Source organism: Tursiops truncatus, chromosome 8 (genome assembly GCF_011762595.2).
Source record: "Tursiops truncatus isolate mTurTru1 chromosome 8, mTurTru1.mat.Y, whole genome shotgun sequence".
Taxonomy (NCBI): Eukaryota; Metazoa; Chordata; class Mammalia; order Artiodactyla; family Delphinidae; genus Tursiops; species Tursiops truncatus.
This window is the reverse complement of record NC_047041.1, coordinates 74,123,724-74,140,084: the sequence shown is the minus strand read 5'-3', so window position 1 is coordinate 74,140,084 and position 16,361 is coordinate 74,123,724. Positions and strand designations below refer to the sequence as shown.

The 16,361-nt window shown below is 38.0% G+C and overlaps 2 long non-coding RNA genes across 2 annotated transcripts in view; one reads left to right on the top strand and one right to left on the bottom strand.

The window, feature by feature from the left end:
- Window positions 1–16,361, top strand: part of LOC117313300 (uncharacterized) — a 409,632-nt gene that overhangs the window by 38,947 nt on the left and 354,324 nt on the right. The window contains exon 2 of the long non-coding RNA XR_004527763.2: window positions 13,729–13,862. This is a non-coding gene — a long non-coding RNA (uncharacterized lncRNA). The remainder of the gene's footprint in view (window positions 1–13,728; window positions 13,863–16,361) is intronic.
- On the bottom strand, window positions 9,982–15,200 carry LOC141279264 (uncharacterized). Its single transcript, XR_012333234.1, has 4 exons — window positions 15,092–15,200; window positions 13,756–13,831; window positions 12,316–12,412; window positions 9,982–10,032 (listed from the first exon to the last, which is right to left on the bottom strand). It is a non-coding gene; the product is annotated as an uncharacterized lncRNA (long non-coding RNA).

The window sequence follows — 16,361 nt, the reverse complement described above, 5'->3', positions numbered from 1 at the left end:
GGTAAACAACCAATACCCTTAAAACCATTCTGTACCCATATAACCATTTTATTTTTTACTTTCAGTACAGCATTCAATCAATTATAAGAGATATTAAAAACTTTATTAGAAAATAAGCTTTGTGTTTGATGATTTTGCCCAACTGTAGGCTAATGCAATAACTATTCTGAGCATGTTTAAGGTAGGCTAGGCCAAGCTATGATGTTTGGTAGGTTAGGTGTATTCAAAATATTTTCAACTTACGATGGGTTTATTGGGATGTATCCCCATTGTAAGTCAAGGAAAAATATGTATACTGTAGGGAAACAAAATTTCCCACTCCAAAATGTCTCTTTTGCATGTGGATTATTTCAAGCTGAAAACAATCAAGTCCCAAAAGACTTGGGAAGAATATTTGACCTTGCCCCTAACTGCCTGAAGAATTTAGAGGGTCTGTTCCAGAAATAGAGCTATCACCATAGATAACTCTAGTATGAACTAGTGTGGTAGACAAACGAGCCTAGCAGTCTCTTTGTTAAAAATTCTACTCTGTGTCCCACTGTCTCTGTATGGCCCAGCAAACATTTATTTACCAAACATTTGCTTTTCCTTCTTCATGTGAATTGCCTTTCTCCCTTGTGAAGTCCCAAACCCCTACGCTTACCATCGTCTTTTGTCTTTAGCTCAAGATGCTATTTAAAGTGAGGGTTTCAGCCATTTTGGAAAGTTACTCAGTTCTGCTGGGTCTTTCCCATGTATACAGGTTGTTAAACTTTATTTGATTTTCTCTTGTTAATATGTCTCATGTCAATTTAATCCTTAGACTAGGCAGAAGAACCTAAAAGGGTAGAAGAAAATTTCTTTCTCCCCACAGTATCTAAGATCATAAGGACTTCATTAGGCTTTTTAAAAGGCGAATATTAAAATTAGTCTGTGTAGGCTAAAATCATGGGGTGCTTTGTACCATGGGAGTTAGCTAAGTTAATTCAACTCTGAAAGCTAGATCCTGTGGTGAACAGTGATATAAAATGAATACTTATAAAGGGAAAAATATATTAATGTAAGAGAAATGCCTCACATAGAGAAAAGAGTTTAAAAATGTGTATTCAATATTGTGCAGGAAAAGAATACAGTATATTGGATCAAGCTAGCATATTTCTTAACTATTCAGTTATAGTTAAGTTTGATATATTGCATTTGCTGAGGTTTCAGTAGCTTCCTAAAACCAATTTATTTTTCTCCTTTGAATTTTGTATTTATCAAAAAATGATTTGATTATTCAGTTGGCTTACCTGATACCATTATACTGGTAGGAAGTAAGGTTAAGTATGGAAAGGGGGAAGGATGGGACCCTGGGATGGAATACATACATTATGCTCATCTATTACAAAGCAACACAGTGGCATTTTGGTTGCTAAAATGTCTTGTGTGATTAACTGAGTGTTCGGCTACCACTGAAAATTGAATCATACTTGGATAAATAAGAATATGCAGCTTCTGGAATGTTAAGATGGAAATCCATACTCTGAAAATGTCGTGTCGCAAGAGGTGCTGTCCCTCAGAAGCTTTGCTGGTAGCCAATTGATAATCCTGGGTAATACTCCTGTTATGCATTCCCAACATTGAAATCTTTTTTATTTAATAAAAAAAACCTCATCAATTGAGTTTGCATTCTGATTTTCCATCTTTCCTTCCTTCCTTTCATTCAACAGATATTTATTGAATGCCTACAGTGCCAGGCACTGTTCTAGGTGCTTCATAAATAAGGCAGATATGTTTTTTTATATGAAGTCTATAGTCTAAACAAAGTAGAGATGAAAAAACAAACAGATAAGAATTTCACAAAGAGCTATAATGAAAACAAAACAGGATAACATAATAGAAAGTAACTAGAGGTTGGAATAGTCTACTTTGTGTAGTTGATATGAAAAAGTCTCTCAAAAACAGTGTTATTTTATTATGACTTAATGAGGTAGAATGAGCCATGAAAGTATCTGGACAAGAGTATTCCAGAGAGAGGAAACAGCTTGTGAAAATGCCCTGAGGTGGAAACAAGCTTGGCATTAAAATTTTTTAAAGCAATATGGAATTAAATCCAAATTTATAGCATTTTGAAAATTCTAATTGTATATTTGGGCTTCAAGTTAATACAATCAGATGTGGAGTGTTAAACAGACAATTTTATTTTGGGGAGGGGGGTGTATATAACAAGATTATCTTGTTTGTATGTCAGCTTTAGAGTAGATTAAAATGTGATTTAGGAGATTTCTTTCCATGTTGTAATAAATGTGTTATCTTTGATTGGTTTATGCTGGTATTAATAAGATAATCAGATATTATATGTCAATTAATGTTAGCTTAGTTGCAAATTAGTAAGACCAAATCACAGTTGGGCTAAAGTAGAAATTTATTGGATCAAAGAATCAAAGGAATAGTTTAACACAAAATTGGGGAAACGGAAGGAATAGAGCTGAGTCTCAATTACTACCAGGATTTGCTCTCCTTTTTTTTTTTTTTCCCCTACTTGCTGCTGGGTTAACTTAATTTTTTCCTACTGTAGATGGATTTCTCCTGATTGGCAATTGGTATGGCCAGTGACAGCTTTTGAGTTTTGTATTTTTAAGCTTCTACCACCAGCAGCTACACTATCTCTGAATCCTGTAAATCCCAGATAAGGGCTCTGATTGGCTCAGCATGTGGAACAAGAATTTGAAGCAGAAGTCAAGCAATACAGAAGCATGGTAGTTCTGCTGGCACAATTCAAAGAATGAGGGGTTGCTTTTCCTTGAAATGGGTGAGATTTCCGGTGGCCTCAGTCTGCAGCGGCTTCCAGGAGGGTTTCAGTTCCCGGCCAGTGATTGAAGTTGGGTCACAGCGGTGACAGCACCAAATCCTAGCCACTAGACCAGCGGTCACTGAAAAGGCCCTGGCCATACGGCTTTGCAGAAAAAGAATTCCCACAAAGACGGAAAGTAGTGAAACAAGAAAAGTATTTATTAGGAGATAAAAGAGTACAGTACGTGTGGATAGACACATGGGCAGGCTCAGAGAGAGAGTCGTGCCCTCGTGGCAGTTTGAATCACTTTAATGGGACATTTCTTCCGGGTTTCCTTTGGCCAGTCATTTTGATTTGCCTGGTTCAAAGTCCGTATTTGGCATAGTTCGGGATTTTCCCACGTGTGCATGCGAATCTCTTAGCCAAGATGGATTCTACCGAAGAGGCCTGTGGCTAAGTGAGCATTAGTTGGCATTACTCCCCTTTGGACCTCCAAGGAGCTTTTCTGCACATGTGTAGTCGGGGAGGTCTCCTGACTTCAAGAATGAGGAATACGTGGTCTCTTCTCTTCTATCTGGACAGTGTCCAGCCTCCTCTCTCAACTGTCCTGTTATTCCCATCTCAGAGTCCACAAGGAATGAGCTCAAACTGTTTGCCCTGGGGGCCCGTCTTTTTCCTGCGTCAGGTGGAGAGTACGTGGGTTGGGAGATGCTGTGTAGTTACTACACTTGATATTCAGTACACTGTTATTTACCAATATCTATTTGAAAGCCAACATAAAACACTAAATCTACTCCCAGTATGGTTCTATTCCTGTCTACAACAACAATAACAACAACCAAAAGACAACAAAAAGGACCAGTAAGTTCTTCTCATTGTTCACCTTTAATCAAAAAATTCAATTTGTTTAGAAACAAAGTTAACAAGGACAGAGGAAAAAGTCTTAACATCCAACTACCCAAGTCGAATTTTGAAGATTGAAAGCAATTGTTCCAGATTTGAAAAATAATAGAATTAAGAAGGCATGGCTGTTTTGAATGTCTACATGAGTCAGTGTACCAGAATAATAGCAAAACTCCACTCTATGCTGATTACCTGTGAATGAGAGAATTAGTTTTATCTATTCAAAATATTTAGACCTATACCTCTGATTATTTTAAGCTAAAATGTGTGTGTGTCTCTTTCAAATTTAAATTATCTAGAGAATTGCCTCAATTCTATGCTTTACACTGCTTGTGATGGTTAATTTTATATGTCAACTTGACTGGGCTAAAGGATGCCCAGATGGCTGGTAAAATATCATTTCTGGGTTTGTCTGTGAGAGTGTTTCCAGAAGAGATTAGCATTTGAATAAGTAGACTGAGTAAAGAAGATTACCCTCATCAGTGTTAGTGGGCATCATCCAATTCATTGAGGGCCTGATTAGAACAAAAAAGCAGAAGCAGGGTGAATTTGCTTGAGATGAGACATTCATCTTCTCTGTCCTCAGACATCAGTGCTGCTGGATCTCAGACCTTCAGACTCACATTAAATTGCACCACTGGCTTTCCTGGTTTCTCCAGGTTGCAGATGGCAGATTATGGGACTTTTTAGCCTCCATAATTGCATAAGAGAATTCCTGTAACAAATCTCATATATAAATATATATCTCCTGTTTCTTCTATTTCTCTGGAGAACCCTGGCTGATAGTCTGCTTCACAGTAAAGATTTAGAGATTATGTAGTTGATTTGAGCATTGTAGACAAACATTGACAATTCAGTTCCTAGAATGGAATTCTTCTATTTGCCATTCTATACTGACTATACCAACAGGTTAATCACCATCTATACTCTGTGTGTGCAGTGTGCTTTTATTTAGGATGTCTGTACTCTGTGCACATTCAGTTTAACTGAAATTCTACAATAAAGATGATTTTTAATATAACCCCTACCTTCAAACCTCAAAAATTTTTTTACTGATTATCAAAACATCTAAAGATGTTTAGTGCCATTAGGATAATTTAGCATTTTAGGGAATTTGTTGTTTATTTTTGGATTTGTTCAGATCTTTTCAGATTATAATGAAGTGGCAGCAATGAACAATAAGAAAATTATGCAGCACCCAATTTCCTACTAAGGAATAATCACACACCAGTTACCTTAAGGGAGCAATCTCATTCTCCCGTTGCTTGCCCTTAGCTCCTCTACTTACATCATTTTGGAAGCAGGTAAATTTTATGAAGATTTAAGTTGCTTCAAAATACCATTCTATTTATTTATTTTTCCCTATTAAACTCCACTAATACAGTCTAGGAAACTGGGAGAACAAATAGATGATGTTTCTTCTACAGAAACTTTTAACCAAAGATGTACTTCTTTGAGATTACCTATTTAAATAACTGAGGATTGGTTTGTGCTTATTCTAACAGATGTTTTAAAGGGTTATTTTTTTGTACACTCATTTCTTACAGCACCAATCATGAGGCATTTACAGTAGGTTTTCTTGTATGATAATTGAGATATGTCTAATCTAGATTCTGTTACTTCCATTGTACCCCAGACTGTGTTCAAGGAAGATGACCTCTCAGAATTGCCTCAGGTGATTGGGGCATTGTGAATCATTTATTCCTCTATGTGGGTTTAAAATGATTTCCAAAACTATAAAACATTTTGTAAATGAGGAGGGATTGTTTGTTGTAGCTCCACACCCAAGACTTATGATTCAAAGTAGATTAAAGGAAGACAGTGGTCCCTGGTGGAGGCCTATTATGTAAACTGATCTAAGTCGGTAGGGCGTTGTACAGCAGAAGCCTCTGAGGTTAGAGGCAATAGACTTTGTATAGTTCCCTCGCTCACACCTCACTGTTAATGAGATGTTACAGGGTCTCCTACCAAATTCTTATATCACTTTACTACTGAGCAGGCATGAACTGTTGTTTCTGTAATGTGACACCCCATTCTATGACTGCAAACACTCCAAATGTACCATTTGGAGTGTTTGAACGGTTCTTTCTAAAATGGACTCTAGGTTAGCCACCTTCTTATTGGATAAGGTGATAGGAGCATTTGTTAGACCAGGAGGACCCAGGTCCCAAATAAGTTCTAGAGCTAAAGTGATGCTTTGAAGGTGTTGAGCACTTGGCAGATTTTGATATGTGTTTCAGGGAAAGGCACTGGAGCTTATAAAATATTTCTAGTCAACAAGAGGTCTTGAACGCCACTTATTTTTACCAATGGGGAAAATCAACATTCCTTTTGTAAATTAACAGCTGTGTTATTAGAATATATTTAGAATAAATATTTGAAATGCTGGCATATTCACTTTGGAATGTGGATTCTTGATAGCAGCACTGTAAGTACTAAGTAGCTGTCCCTAGGGTGCAAATTAAAGTTAATTCACACACATAAACATGCACAGTGCACACACCCACAAACACAGATCTACATAATATACTATTATTTATATGGAAGTATCTTAATATAAATTGCCACAAAAATTATAACAAGGCAATGAAATCATATTTCAGAACCTCCATAATCTAGAATTCTTTACAGTTATTACCTTCTCTACCCCAGTAGAATCAAATGCCACCTCCTCTATGTATCCATAATCCTGTGCACTCAGGAATAACCTGAGTTCCTACATGCACTTTGCTTGTAGCCCTTTTCCACCGACATGCAATTTTTTGGTCACAAATAAATTATAACTGAAAGAAAAATATGTTTCAGTGATTCCTGCGCTTCATACTTTATTCTTTCATCTACCGTCTCTTCACTCTTCCTACTCAAGAGGAATTGTTGGGGTGGGTGGAAGCCAGGACCAGGAACCAGAAGAAGAGAGATACCACTTAGCTACATAGTATCATAAATAAATAAGTACCAAATTTGGCCTTACCTTCTACTCTTTCCCTTGGATTTCATCAAAGGTATCAACTATGTGACAGGTTGGGCAGGCACCAAACAATGGATTAAGAAAAGTATGCAGCCATAATCAAATCTCTATAACTGAGATACTTACAAATATAAAAAGGAGCATACTATTTTGTATGAACATTAAATTTCATAATTGTAGTATGTCTCTTATTACACTAGCCCTCTAAAAATGAGATTCCAGAATGCTCTTTTTGCTTTTGTAATTCTCAATTTCTGGAATAGTTAAATGGAGAATTCCCCCATGGAAACAGCAGATGGCACGTTTCATGATGTCCCTTCTAATAGTTTCTAGGAGTGTCTCTCCCTTGATTTTGTGAGGTCTTTGAGGACAAGAACTGGGTGTTGTTCATTTTTGTATCTCTACCACTGACTACTTAGTAGATATTCAAAACTGTACATTGAATAAGAGTGAATGAATAAATATATGAACCAATGAAGGAAATATATACATGTTAGTTTATAGAAATGAAAGAAAAGTAGAATGGTAAAAAAGCCAAATGAGGTCATTCAAATCTTTGGCCAGTAGGGGGTAGATTAAATCTATTTTTTTTAATTTCTGGAAATAGCAAGATGAGCACATTTTTACTTCCTCCTTTAGAAGCTTGCATGCTTAAAGTTCAGTAGAAACAAACAATTAATTAGCCTTGTGAGGATGCCTGTAAAGTAACTTTGTTTAAATATAAAAGTGAAAATTTATTTATGTTACTCTTCAATATTTTAAGCAACCAGGTATAATGATTTGCTGTGACTTGAGAGAAGTGAAAAAGTGGGGAGTGAGGATATCAAGGCAACTACTATTCCAGGCAGATGAGTTGCGAGGGCACAGCCCTGAGGCCTGTTCAAGAAGTGGTGATTGGAGCAGAGTGAGTTGGGGAGACTAGAGGGAGAGACTCTCGGAGACTGAACTGGGTAAAGACTTGGTATTTCACTCTGAATGAGGTAGGAGGACTTTAAGAACTTTGAGTAGAAGAATGTAATAATTGACATATTTTAAAAGTATCATTCTGGCTACTGTGATATCAGGATAGAGACACAGAATGGAAGTCAGAAACCTGCTAAAGGGCACATGGGGGATTTTCTGTTGGAGGAGATGGAAAATAGATGAAAGAGATCATCTTAGGAAGTGAGAAATACAGAGAACAACTCTGCTGATGTGACAGGGTGTTGGAGACTGTGTGGCTAATCTTCCACTTTCGATAAGGTCATTAGGGTCAGTCTTTCTTAGGAAGTAACATTTTAGCTTAGATGAGAAGATGAGAAAACCCAGCTTTATGAATATAAAGGAGCAGAGGATGCTTGGCCAAAGAATAGCAAGGATGAGCATTGCTCAAACATCACACAGTGATTAATGAATTTTCAGTTAACAATAAGCCATCAAGTCAAAATTTGAACCCTTTTAATGTGGTTCAGATTTGGGAGGTGTGTGGTGGAGTTGAAGTGCACAGGCTTCAAAGCCAGGCTAATTTTACTTCAATTCAGAATTTTCCCCTTGTCAGTTATATGACCTAAGATGAGTCACTAAACCTCTCTGAGCTTCACTGGCCTCATTTGAAAATGGGAATAAAACTGACCAGACAGTGCTGTTGTGAGGATTAAATGAGACAACACGCATAAAGCATCTAGCATAACTCCTGATGCGTATTTTGTGTTCAACACATATTCCCTTCTTAAAATGAAGAAAAGGATAATGCATCATCACAGCTGAATAAGACAAAGATGTTTCTTTGTAGCAGACAATTCTAACATGGAGTATGGGGAATTGCTTTCCCCTACTTCTTAGTGCTTTGCTTCACATACAGATGAGTTCTATTGACCCTCTATTAGAGGAAAGGATGGGTTTGGAGTTGACAGTTGTACAGCAGGGGTGCTGAGTGGGCCACCTTCTTGAGCTTAGCCTTACTTATCGTTAATAGTTCATCGTTATGCTATGCTGGCCTAGGGTAGAAGATTCTTTGATAACTGGAAGAGGAAATATCCCCAGACACAAGTCCAAGAGATGCAGAGTCTTGGAGGCCATGGCTCAGAGTTATGTACTGTCTGCAACAAAAGTGACTTTTTAAATTTAACACAGAACTTAGTGATCCATAATTTCAAATGCAAATATCGAATAAAAGACTTAAAGTTTTTGTTGGTTATTTTATTCTGAAAAATTATTTTTAACATTTCACTAGTAAGTATGATTCTCTGTCTAGTGCTTCAGAACTGTAACCTTTGTTTTTCTGTGACTCATAATTCTGTTTCAAGAGCTCATTCCCCTGATGATAGGAGCTAAAATCTCATTCATTTCCTTCTGACTTTTTTCTGTTTAGGTTTTTACAGTTTGAAAGCTACAAACTGAATTAAACATTCTGCTGGGTCATCCCATCCCTGGAATAGTAAGACCAGATGCCTAGTTGCTCTAATTAGGAGAAGAGGTTGGGTAATGAGAAACATCTTGGATAAAAACATTGATTAATATTTCAGAATAATTTTGGTATTTCCATCACTTATAGAAAAATGCAGTTGATGAAATAATCTTTTATCAACTTTAATCAAAGCTAGTTGTAGGTGTGGAGAAAGGATAGTTACCCCTTAAACAGGGAGGGGAGTCAATATTCATTGTTACATCTATGGTGCATCTCCTGAATTTTGTTCCTCAGTGTTCTTTTTTAATTTTTTCATAAATTTATTTTTATTTATTATTTATTTATTTTGGCTATCTGGGTCTTTGTTGCGGCATGCAGGCTTCTCTACTTGTGGCATGTGGGCTCTCTGCTTGCGGCGTGCAGGCTCTAGAGAGCATGGGCTCAGTAGTTGCGACGCATGGGCTTAGTTCCGATATGTGGGATCTTAGTTCCCAGACCAGGGATCGAACCCAGGCCCCCTGCATTGGGAGTGAAGAGTCTTAACCACTGGACCACCAGGGAAGTCTTGCTCAGTGTTCTTTTAAAGACAATTAAACTTTTTTCAGTGACTCAGATCATCAATGTTTAAGGATTGCCCCATCTCATATTCTTAGTTTTGCATAAATCATGTCCCCTACTCAAAAGGAGTATCACAAGCAAGTTGGTTTATATTTATTTTGTACTGCTAAAACATGGTCCTAGAGATTATGATCATGAAAGACTTCAATATATACTGTATTACAGTATACAATATATACTGTATTAGCACTATTTTAGCCAAAAGCCACAGAAATCTAATTTAAACTCCTGAAGCTAAAAGGAGAATATATTGGCTTATATATTTGGAACCATTTGATTCTGCATATCAAAATTAAGTGACATAAATTGTATTATTGAAGTTTTCTTTGTTGCTGTCTGTCTCTTCTGTCTCCATCGTTTAGCTCTTCTTCCTTCTACATGTATGTTCAGTTCTCAGACTTTCTGTGGTGGGAGAGATAACCAAGCTTATATCCTTATAGCTTGTGAGTCATAAAAAGAATAACTCTTTCCCCGCCCCCCCCGCCCCCATCAGTCTCCAAATATCTATTATCTGGAAGGCTTATACTTCTTTAGGCCATGTGTCCATTCTTAATCCAATCACTGTACTAGAGAGATGGAGTCTCTGATTGGCTGGCCTTAATTACATGTTCACAGCTATAATTGACAGCTTCACCAGGACCACATGGAAGGTGGAAGCATTGATTTCTGATAGAAAAAGCAGTTCTCTGTTACCAGAAGAACGGAGAAGGGCTACAACAACAAAACAGATCTCCACTACAAATTAGCAGAGGGGGTAGGCTGAGGCTCTTTTTGTGTTTCTTTTAAAATTTATTCTGGGGGCTAAGTACACATTCAAGATTGGTTCATGCATCATGAATGGAGACTCATAATACCCAAAGCACCTTATGAGAAAAGATAATGGCTATTTCCATATCTCTCAACTAGATTTTTATCTTGTTTTTAGAGGTACTCTATGGAATTTCTCATTAAGACATATTTTGTTATTTTCCCCCTCCTAACACTTCCTCCATCCTATGTCACCATGTACAAAGGTGCTTTTGTGACTAAATTTGCACAGTTGGTTGAACAGGCTATTAGTAAGCCAGATTAGGTGGTAATAAAAATTTGTCTGTGTGGGATTTGATCCAGTGTGCTAAAAAAAAAATTATTTCGAAGTTTCTTTGGAGGTAACCTTCTAGATTAAAAACAAAAACAAAACAGAAGCCAAACTGAAGAATCATTCATCATATATCACACTTGTATCTCAGAATCTAGTTCCTCTTCTTCACTTTGTTTCTATGGCATGATACATGCTCCTGCCAAAGTCAGAATTATCAGTGATATGGAGAATGAGACTGAGTCAGATTTATTGTAGCTTGTGGACAAAGCACCTCCAAATCAGGCAGAAAATGTCAATATTATTGACCTCAAGGGAGATATGTGGTTTTTGTACAGTGTAGCTTTGGACTCTTCAGCCAGCAGCAAAGCATCAAAACAGCAGCAGAGAGGGATTTTCTCATGACCAGAATGTAAAGTGTCATTGATCCAGACTTAGGAAGGGCTGTACAGTTCCAAGTCTGTACCGGGAGAACTGAACATGTGGTCAAAAAATCTGAAATTCTAGTCCTGGCTCTTTCTCTGCATCTCTGGGAGTTCTTGCTTAATCACTGAACCTCTTTCTGCATCACTTTCCACTTTGATATAAATATGATGATAGTAGTTCTCATGGAATCTGGACTAGATATTGCTGCTCTTTTTATTTATGGCTATACTCTTTTCACTAATAATATTGTAATGGTTAGTTTTATGTGTTAACTTGATTGGACTAAAGAATGTCCGGATAGCTGTAAAACATTTCTGAATGTGTCTGTGAAAGTATCTCCAGAAAAGGTTAGCACTTGAATCAGTAGATTGAGTACTGATGAATTGGTGAATCATCTCACCAATGCAGATGAGAGTCATCCAATCCACTAAGGACCTAAATAGCACAAAAAGTGGAGAAAGAGCCAATCTTTTCTCTCTGCTTGAGCCGAGACATCCATTGTCTCCTGCACTCTGACATTGGGCCTTTGGACTCAGTCCAGGACTTAGACTGATATTCTGATTCTCAGGCCTTCAGACTTGGACTGAATTACACCACCAGTTTTCCTGGTTCTTCAGCTTGAAGACAGCAGATCATGGGACTTCTTGGCCTCCATAACCATGAGTCAATTCCTGTAATTTATTATATATCCTATGGATTCCATTTGTCTGGAGAACCCGGACTAATACAAATATCCTCATTTAATATTTCGTGCATGATGTGTGTGCCTTTACAGAGACTTCACATTTGCGATGTCATTTAATCTTTTCAACAACCCAGCCAAGAGAGTTTTTTTTTTTTTTTTGTGGTACGCGGGCCTCTCACCGCTGCGGCCCCTCCCGCTGCGGAGCACAGGCTCCGGACACGCAGGCCCAGCGGCCACGGCCCACGGCCCAGCCGCTCCGCGGCCTGCGGGAACTTCCCGGACTGGGGCACGAACCTGCGCCTCCCACATCAGCAGGCGGACTCCCAACCACTGCGCCACCAGGGAAGCCCCAAGAGAGTATTTTTATTCCAACTTTTAGAAAAAGAAACTGAGAAATACAGAGGTGAGCTGACTTCTCTATAAGCCCTAGAATAACATGGAAAGTTCCAGGACTTAAACTTCTGTCTCTGTATTTTGACACATTGCTTGTTCTTACCTTTCTTTTTAATTTTGTGATTATATATCCCTCTCTTTGCTAGTAAAAACGTCTTCACTCTAAAGCCATGCATTTCTTTCTTGTGTCTTCCATGCTTCTTTGAAAAAAATAAATAGAAGCTTATATTTAATGAGTATTCACTATAGGACAAAATTTATGCAAATTGTTTTGCAGTCATTGTTTCATTTATTTCTGTCTGAAACACTATAATTTGGGGACTATTCTTATCCTTATTTTACAGATGCATATATTGGGCCTTAAAGAGTTTAAGAAACCTGCTTACCGTCACACACTGACAATCTGAGCTCATAAGTACTTTCAGATACTGTCTCCCTGATTTACAGCAGCTGCTTTCTGGTATCTTTTTCCAGCTACTTCAAAAAAGATGGATTAGGTAGCTGTGCCCCTATGAGAGTAATTTTCTTCATTATACTGAGTTTTTTCCTGTATTTCCACATTGCTATCCTTACCTTCCTTTAGTTAGGGCATGCCAATTGAACATGCCTTTCCCACTTTATTCATTTTCAGTTTAACAGAACAAACATGTAGGGAAATCTGTCTTGCCGTGTCACTTGTCATAGTCTCCCTGGGGAATATTGCCCGTGTCCATGCTTTACCTTTTACCTAAGGCTGATGACTCCCAACTATGGTATTCTGAGGGATGCAAAGAGGACTGCTGATTTAAAAATTATGTGTACTACTAAGTTTGGAAGACAATGGATTTTTAACAATTGATCTTTTCATGGCATTTGGCATGCTGATAAATATTGTGACTCACTAAGAAGATCCAGTATTAGGCCTTACTCAAGCTTATTTTTTGTGGAACCCTTCTTGGAAGAACATCTTGCATAACTAATGTTCCTTGGAACCTAACTTAGGATATTGTGTCCAAATTTCTGATTCCTCAGTCGACCTGTATTGGGCTCCAGGTATACATTTCTAAGTTCATTCTTGATATCTAGATTTGAATAACACATAGCTGTCTCAAAATCAGCATCAGATTTTTCTTTTCCTTCTATTTTTCTGATTAACCACATATATTTATTTGGAGTACATGAAAAAAGAGATGAGAGAAAAAATATTTGAATAATGGCTGAAAAATTCCCAAATATGATGATCAAGCACACATATTCAAGAAGCCCAACGATTTCTTAGCTGACTATATGATAATAAAATTACATTAATACGCCCCATAATCAACTTGCTGAAAGGCAATGATAAAAAGAAGATCTTAAGAGCAGCCTGAGAAAAATAATATATTACATACAGAGGAACAAAATAAGATTCACAACCAGAAGACAATATAGAATGACATTTTTAATAAACTGAAAGAAAAGAACTGTCAACCTGGAATTCTATAATCTGTAAAATAACCTTTGAAAAATAAAAGAGATATAATGATTTCTTTTTCAGACAAATAAAGCTGAGAGAATTCCTTACCAGCAGATCTGCACTCAAGAAATTTTAAAAGTAGTTCTTTAGTCCAGGGAAAATACTACCGGATGGAAATTTGGATCTACATAATGGAATGAAGAGCACAGCAAATGGTAAATATGTGGGAAATATCTTATACTATATATGAAGTGCTATAATATTAAATGAAGATAAACCATAATAAAGATGTGTATTGTAAACCCTAGAGCAATGACTGAAAAAAAAAAATACAAAGAGGTAGGACTAATAGGTCAATAAAGGAGAAAAAAATGGAAACATAAAAACATTAATTTTTAAAAAGATAGGAGAAGAAAGGAAAAAAGCCTATTCTAATAATCCAGGAGGGAGATGATAGTTTCTTGGATTGTGGTAGCTGTACTGGATATTGTTATTTGTAGTAGTGTTCTGTACAGGTCTCAGCCTATCAATAACTAGTGTTGTAGCTAGACTGGCCCTTGTGATTCTTTTATGATTAAAGTCACCCTCAGCAATAACCATCAGGAAACTTTGAAAGAGATAAGGTTTATTATTTATGAGTCTTGGAAATTACCAGTACACCTGGTGTCACACAGCAAGTTCACCTGTACATGGAGAGAACACAGGTGCAGGCCTGGGGTTCCGCTTTTATTGGGGTCAAAGTGGGGGGCTGAGGTTTTGAGGGCTCACTCTTTGTTGGTGGATTTAAAGCATAATAGTTGGAATTTAAAGGCCCAGGAAGAGAAAAAGCAAGTGGCCCAGATAGTTAGTTATAAAACTCAATGAAGATGTCTAAAAAAAACGGTGGAGAGCAGCTCAGAGAGTTTAGCAATTTGACCATAGTTACAGAGCTAATAAGTGGGTTGCTGGTGTTGGAATTGGATGACCTGACTTCTGAGTCCACGCCTCATGATCCTCTAGTGTAATCCTACTGGTTCTTTTTTTTTTTTTTTTTTTTTCCTGTACACGGGCCTCTCACTGTTGTGGCCTCTCCCGTTGTGGAGCACAGTCTCCGGACGCGCAGGCTCAGCGGCCATGGCTCATGGGCCTAGCCGCTCCGTGGCATGTGGGATCTTCCCGGAGCGGGGCACAAACCCGTGTCCCCTGTATCGGCAGGCAGACTCTCAACCACTGCACCACCAGGGAAGCCCCTACTGGTTCTTTAACTTATCGATTCAGAGTCCAATTTTCTCTCATTTATTTTTCTATTCTTTCTAGCCCTGACTCAGGCCACCCCAATCTGGACTGTCATTACAGGAAGGATTTATTCTTGACCATTTTGTGCCTCCCCTGATTCTTCTGCTCACTCAGAGTGAAAGCAGGGGAAAAAAACACAAACATGCAATGATCCACCTTTATTCCTTACCTCTTAGCTCTGACAAACAGACTGCATTTGCTGACCTAGCTCCAGGGGAGGCAATTCTCATCCCGAGTGAAGATCTCATTGCTGGCTCTGTTGGTTTCAAAGACCCAGCTGGCCTTGTGCTGACCAACACTTATCCACGGCAGTTCACAGATACTGGTTCTTAGGATGGGAATGTCCCAGCTTAAGTCACAATTAGAAAGGACGTTGCTTATGAACCCAAGGTTCCTAGGCAACAGATAAAGAGTCAATTGAATGTTATTGGCTGCACATCCTGTCCTGCTGCTGTGTCCATGGTGCTTGTTAATAGAGGCTCTTGGTTACTTTTCTACATACATGCTCATCTGCTAAGATGGCAGCATGCCCTCTTGTTCTGTATTTGGATTCCTGCCCATGGCCATGGCTACCAGACCATGACAGATGCCTGCAGGTCAACTCAAGTGTTAGATCTTTTCTACGTATGTCTCCTCTGGCAGCAACAGACCTTGTAAGACATATGCACACCTGTTGAATGTCATGTGCCAAACAACATGGCTATTTGGGAATGGGATTAGGAAAAGGCAGCTGCCATAAAGTCAGCCCTCATCACATGTGAAACTTGGAGTGTCAAAATCCCTCATATCTTGCTGGGAGGACAGGACTGTCAGAGGGCATGAGGAAAGTTCAGGACAGCCAGGGGTGCCAAGTGATTGTGAAATCTCAGGTAAACACAGACCATGGAATAGCAAGTATTACTGTGAACCTTCTCCAAAATGGGCAACTTGATGGAAGCAGAATCTGACAAGGTTGAGATAAGTCTATGTAATGAACTCACTGGCCTTTATAATAGAAAAGTGAAGGATCTAAATCTCACCCTTGTGTTTGAAACCTATAAGAAATGTTTTCCAGAAGCCTTAATTCTAGGCATTTGAAGCTCAGACAAGTGCACTCATGTATGTTGCTCGTGAGCTTCCTTATTTTATTATAAGCTGTAGCAGTGATCTCAATGGGGTGCAGAGGATACAGCATCCTCAGATACTCTTTACTCTTACGGATCAAGAATAGAATGGGATTAAAAATTATTTTAAATCAAAAGCTTGATAATTCTGTGATAATTTTAATATCAGAAACTTTAAATATTGATCAAGAAAACTGTGTGGATATATTTAAAGAGTATAATTTGATGAAACACTGTGGCATTACATTGATTTATCATATTTAATCCTTTTCTTGATGAGTCTTAACAAGAAGAAAAAAATGCATCAACATTTTTTGTGTCAACATTTTTGACTTC